Source organism: Spermophilus citellus (assembly GCF_964194105.1).
Source record: "Spermophilus citellus genome assembly, chromosome: 1".
Classification (NCBI taxonomy): Eukaryota; Metazoa; Chordata; class Mammalia; order Rodentia; family Sciuridae; genus Spermophilus; species Spermophilus citellus.
The window spans coordinates 139,507,076-139,514,213 of NC_138182.1; positions in this window are offsets into that span (position 1 = coordinate 139,507,076).

A 7,138-nucleotide genomic window follows, 5' to 3' on the forward strand; every position below is an offset into this window, starting at 1 on the left:
GAACACAGAGAACCTGCCTGCATCTCCCTCCTGGGCACACACCCAGGTGAGATGTCAGATGAAGGGTTGCAGTAGAGACAGTGGTGCCACAATGTGGTGGGGGCTAACCCTGGCTGGGGAGGGGAACAGGCTAAGCAGAAGGTCAGGCAGACTTTCTGGTAGCTTGTAGGTTATGATCAGAAATATGAGGAAGTCCTTTGGACCACCTGCACCATTTGCTTGGTGATGGAACAACAATCTCAAGGATTGCTTTTTCTCTAGAAATCCATGATGACACTCACCCATCTCCTGACCCTAAAGACTTTTCCAACATAATATCAGCACTCTAGAGTTTGCTTATATAACTCTATAGTTTTTGTAGCAGTCCAGAAAGAGAAAGCACATTCTGTTTTATCTTTTTCTTTCAGGAGAGGGGACAGAGATACAGAGCAGTGTTGGCCTGTATGCCCAAAGTCCTCTGAAGTCCCATTGTGGGCCTAGCACAGACACAGTAGCAAATGCCTGGAATTAAGCCCAAGGCAAGACCCCTGCTGGGGTAGAGATGTCCCCATAGCTTTAGGAAGAGATTCAGTGACAGAACTACCTGGTAAGGTGGAAGCTACATGGATGAACATGTCTTGGCATTAAACAGTAGTCCCCAAAGAATGTTCCTCTGGCCCCCAGTTAGTGGGGCTGAGAGTTTTGATGACACCTACAATTTCTATGGCATGATAGTTTGCAGCAATGATAGATGAAAATGAGGATATAGAACAATTGGGTGGTAATTTACTACTGTAGAGGGTTATTAATTTACTTACTTATGGATGAATTCTCATGCCCAAATGATTCCAACTTTGATGAGTTTCTAAGAACAGCCGCAGCCCTGGGGAAATGTGTGAAGTGATGGGTCTGGAAATTCTGAGATTGAGGTTCCTGCTACAAGATCAGATCCAGGCACTGGTGAGAAGGCTGGTGTCCCAGGTTATGCCTGCAGTCAGAGGATGGGAAAAGCATTGGTAAATAAAGGAATAGAATCCTTCTATCTCTCCATCTTATTTTATGGAGTCTTAATGACTTCTGAAGCCCTAGGGATGGCAGTAATTTAGATACAACTAAATCAACCCATTGTCTTGACTACAGTAACTATTTAGGGAAGGGTACCTGCAGGAAATGAAGCTTCAATGTAGGACATAGGCTGGTAATAGTGAAATGGGATATTTTTTTCTGCCAGGCAGGATTGAACCAGGAAGAATGTAAACCTCTAGCTTCTCATTTCTACCACATATAGAGCCTATCAGAGGAAAGGTAGAATCATGATGAGGGAATTGACGAAGTTCTAATATTATTATGCAAACCTCTGGATCTAGCTATGCCTGATGCCATTTCATGAGCTTTTCAATTATATGATCCAATAATATTCCAGCATATTGGGGACCAAAAGATTAACTACAACAAAGGGAAGAAGCTTACTCAAAATCGCAAGGCTGGTGAGTGGAACTTGAATAACAAATCCAGGTCTTTGGATTCTGAGTGCAGAGTTCATATTATTCTTCCTACACAGGGACAATGTCCTATGAGGGGAAAAAAGGCAGGAAATAAAGTTATCAGAGCCATTACTTAAGGTGGGAGATAATTGCCGTAAAAGGAATACACGGAGCGCAAACCACCTAACAATATAACCATAGCACAAGCAGAAATTTGCACTGTAATTTTGGTCATTCAAACATGCCCAAACAATGCAGTTGATAAAGCATCTCTTTCTGGCTTCAGGAAGCTGGAGCAAAGGTTTTATGATTTATTCAAAAATCACAAAGTAAAGTAATGACGGATTTTAATGTAGGCATTTAGATTTTCCATTGTTCAATGCTGATGACAACATAAGAAAAACAGCCTAATTCACAGAATTTTGATTATGCGGCCAACGTTATGATCTTAACCATAGGCTTTGTCTGATGGATTGAAAAACTGTGTGGAAGGACAAGACTGAATCAAGTAGCTCACAGCACCACCTTTTAGATTTGGCAATGACTTTCGATCGGTTCTCAAATCACTTATGTTTGCCTTTGTTCCCACTTCAAGCAAAACAGAAAGCTTGTTTTATTTTTCCTTTGGGTTATTACCTTGTAAAACCGAGTTCCAGCAAAATGCAAGGCAAGTTCCACTGAAATGCAATAGAGTTAGGGGCATCTTAAAGATGGTTCCTTGATAACAACACAGGATTCTATCAAGAAAGCCAGTTAAGCACATCTTTCTCTTAGGACTTGTTTGACTTCCGTCCTGACAACACAGAAGAAAAGTACTGAAATTGCTTGATTTTGTCCTTATTATTCTCAGAATCGCATGTGGGTCTCATCTTCCATTTTGTTTTTACTATAATCCCACATGATTGTGATGACATTGAGTGTCAGTGCAACACTGGTTATTTTTCTTTACTGGAAAAAAAATACCTAGGAAATGATTGCATGTGCTTAATGACAAAGATAGCCAATTCCATCCACATTTTTACCTTTGGTTTCCTGACAATGGAAATAATTTTTGTAAATCCAATGGTAGAGTGGTCTTTGTTAATGGAGAATGGAAACCTAATTTATGAAAAAGGATGGTAAGAATGACTCTTGACTAGTTCAATTTTCCTGGCATGGAAGAAACACACTGAGAAAAATCATTAAATAAGATTCCCTGAATCCCTGACTAGGTTTTGAAGAACTCTCTAAAATGGAAAATGTCAAAGATGATTGAAGAGGGGCAAGGGATTCAGTGAGCTCCTGACCAATGATCATAATGTCAATTTTGGAGAAAAATTTAGAATTAAGTATTTGAAAATGTGACTTGTGACTCCTCTAAGTACTTGCAATAAAAAGAGCTAAAATGCTTCTGGTTAATGATAAATGTTGTAAAGAAAAATATATTAAGATTATGACATCATGATGCAGGTTGAACACATTGCTTTATGATATTGCATAGAGTAAATCGCTCTCAGCTGGGGACAATCTGGTCTCCCCTGGCCCCACCCCCATCATGGGACATTAAGCATGGTCTGGATACATTTTTGGTTGTCACAGATTGTGCAAAGGAGAGCTATTTGCCTCGAGTGGGTAGAGGCCAGGATGCTGCTAACATCCTAAAGGCAGAGGACAAAGAATCACTGGCCCAAAATATCAGTAGTGCCGAAATTAGAAACCCTGGTCTGGAAAATCCTGGTCTGGAAATTGCATTCTCAACAGGAGTAATATGGCTTCTAGTGGTGCAAAAATTGGTTTTTAGGGAATGAAGATCTTACTATTTTTTATCAATAAATCACAGATGCACGCACAACACACGAACATATGTATGGTTTATCTGTGTTATTAGGACTTTCCAGAGCAGGGTGATTAAGGGGGACCAGGGGAAGAATCCTTGGGAAAAAAAAATAATTCTTGGAACAAAGGATTGGGAAACACAGGTATACATCATGGAGTATCAAATTATTTTTTGGCATAGAGCCAGATAGTAGTTTTGTTTCCTCTGTGGCTACATAGTCTCTGTGGCAACTGCCCAACTCTGCAATGTAGCACAACAGTAGCCATAGACAGTTAATATCTACACAGATGGGGTGGCTGTGTTCCAATAAAATTTTATTTAAAAAAATAAAAGAAAGCCATCAGAAGGACCCTATTTGGCTCATGGGCCCTAGTTTGAAGACTTTGGTTTAAAAGATTAGGATTAAAAACTAATAAACATAAGACATGCTTTATTTCACATGCAGATATCTTAAAATGATGATCACTGTATCGTGTGTTTGTGTGTGTGTGTGTGTGTATGAAATAGAGAAAGAGAGTGAGCCTTCAGAAGGATTTACATAGATAAGATATTAAGGAGATTCTCCTTTTGGGGTACAATTGAACAATTGTTTGTCAACTGAGTGAAATGGATGAAGATCTAATTTCAAAGGAATCCCAGATGAGACACCACAAGGTGGTATGCTTGACGTTTCAGTAAAACATATGTAATAAATTCTTTTTGTTTGGTGGTGGGGGGCACTGGGAATTGAACTCAGGGGCACTCTAACAGTGAGCTGCATCCGCAGCCCTATTTTGTATTTTATTTAGAGACCTGGGTGTCACTGAGTTGCTTAGTGCTTCGCCTTACTGAGGCCGTCTTTGAATTTGTGATCCTCCTGCTTGGATTACAGGTGTATGCCACCCCACTGAGCTGATATAAATTCTTGAGGTATGCTTATCATAAAAGGTGGGATGCTAAGATGGATAAAAACTGGCTTACCTGGCAGATTAGCATTACACCAGAGAGAAAAGGGAAACTATGTTTGGGATGATGATATCGTTTCAATATCAAACTGCTGTCACTCAGGTAGCTGATCTGTCTTCTGAGATTATCACCTGTGAAACAAGATAAAAGCACAATGTTTTCATCTTCTCCATCTCTGTACCAAAGGCTAAGCCAATGGCATAAATTCTGAGTACTTTTTTTGTATACTAAACTTCATCTTTGGTATTGTCTTTGGCTCTGTTAGTAGACTAATTCAAGATGCATGTAAGTTCTAACTCAATAGTGGCTTAAAACAACAACAACAACAACATTACATGTGTTTCTCTGTTAGTTGTCCAAATGTGGGCAGGCCAAAGCTGATAGGACATCTCTCTCCTGGAAGACTATCCAAGGAGCCTTATTAATCTGTTGTCCTGTCATCCTGGAGATGTGGCTTCTGAAGGGCATGGTCTGGCTTTCCACCAACACCAGTAACCCAGGCAGCAGGCTGAGAAGGGAGAGGGAGAACAGCTCCCCTGAGGATCACTACTGAGAAGGTGTATTTTCATCCACAATTTCATTGTCCAGAATGACCACAAGTCACCGCTGACTCAAGGATAGCTGGGAGAGGTGGTCTTTAGCTGGGGGAACTTGTGCCTATGTTATATAAGAAAAGGTATGTGGATGTAGAAGGGAACTGGACATCTCTGCCCAGAATTTCAGTATAAACAAACAAGTTGTTTAATAGCTCAATGAGGATGATCAGTGTGTTTAGGGACTTGAAACCTTAACACTGAAGAAACGAAATGATATTGTATTATAAAAAACAAATATAGGGGGATCGTGAAAACAGCCTTCAAGTTATTGGAAAATATTTAAAGCCTTCTTTTGTATCAGTGGTTGAACTCAGGAGCTCTTAACCACTGAACCACATCCCCAGCCCCTTTTTATTTTTAAATTTAAGACCAGGACTCACTAAGTTGCTGAGTGTCTCACTAAGTTGCTAAGACTGACCTTAACTTTGCATTTCTCTTGCCTCAGCCTCCAGAGTCACTGGGATTCCAGGTATGTGCCACCATACCTGGCAAAGCCCCTCTCTTCAGAGCCTGCAAGGCCAGTCCTAAGACCAATGGCTAGACATTTCAAGTAGGAGACCAAGGAAACAGGAAGAAGCTACCATGCTGGGCATGGTTCCATGTGCTACCGATACAAAGTTGAAGGAAGCAGTTACAACTTTTGCCCTACTGGATAACTGGATAATAATAAGCAATGAGTACAGGTGTGTGGCTGTGTGTGTGAGAGAGAGACAGAACGAGAGAGGGGGGTGGGGAGGGAGACGGAGGGAATAAACTGACAGAAATATTTGGAAATTTATGTGAAAATTAGGGTTTTCTGGATGCTTCCACTGTCCTTCTCTGTTAAGCAGTTATGATATTGTCAAGTGGGTTTCATGGTCAAGTCTTACCAGCCAGTTGCCTTAGCATCAAAAGCAACAAATACTTTAAGGGGCGGTGGCCTTAAAAAAAAGTCAGATATTTAAAATACAGCAATTCTTGTTTGTTGCCTTAAAAAAAAGTCAGATATTTAAAATACAGCAATTCTTGTTTGTTTTAAGGACTCTAAATTAAATATAGTGTTGAGGGAGTTTAATTGGCGGTTGCATTTATTCACAAGTCTTGGCCCTCTCATCCCTGTGGAAAACTATAATCCTCCTCCTGGAGTACTCTGCAATCTGTCACTGGGGGTTTCTGACGCCCAGTGGGGAGCAATTTAAATGCCTGGATACCCCAGTGCAGCTATTCCACAGCCACAAGCATGGTTCAGGTCCCTATATGAATATTGATGAATACTTTTTTTTTCAGTTCATGAAGAAATCAGAACCAAGGAATGAAAGGTAATACCACCAGGGCAACAGACAGATACTTGGCCAAGGATAAAAGGAGGCCTGGGTTTCATGTGAAATTCCACCACCGAGAAATAGCACAACCCTGACAAGAACAACTCAGAGGAGGACAGCTCTATTTGAGGCTCATGTTTCAGAGGTCTCAATCCATAGATGGAAAACTCCATTGCTCTGGACCCAAGGTGCAGCAGAACATCATGGGAGTAGGGCCCAGTGGAGGAGGAAAGCAAATCAGCTGATGGCGGGATCTGGAAGCAGACAGACAGAGGGACAAAGAGGCTGTAGGGCAGGTGTACCCTTCCAGGGCACAGCCCCAGAGATCCTCCAGCTATTCCCTACGTGTTTACAGTCACTACCCAGACAGTCCATTAAGAGGAGGATGGACTGATTAGGTTACAGCTCTCCAAATCTAATCATCTGGCCCATTTGTTTCCAGAACTTATACTTTTAACCACTATGTTCTTTGTGAAATGTACATGGTCATGAGGACCATCACCAGTGAGCAAGAGATTAGAAAGCTTAGAGGTTAAAAAATCTGACTCCAAAACCAGGCTTTATTGGTACCAACTGGTATATGTGGTAGGGTTCTTGTGAATTTAGAAGAGGAAATCGCTCAAAAAATGGACTTGTTCCCATAATGTAGAAATAAGATGAGGTGTTGAATAAGTAAGATGTCATGTCACTGGCCCCAAACAAATGGCCCCAAATGAGGTATCCTTTATAAACTGAGTATTGGCATACTCTGCAGTATATTCTTATTTATTTTCTTTCATATCAGAGGTATATACTCTTAGGAACATACTAGTAACTCTCAGCTACCTCACAATACATTTGATGTTATCTGGAGACATTTTTGTTTGTCAAACCTGTGGCAGAATCTTGCTACCAGGGACCAGTAATCCAGAGGTCAGGAATGCTGTTATGAATCCTTCCATACACAACACAGTTCCCTGAGCCCCAGCAGGAAATTATCCAACTCCAAAGATTAATAGTCTCAAGGTTGAGAAACCC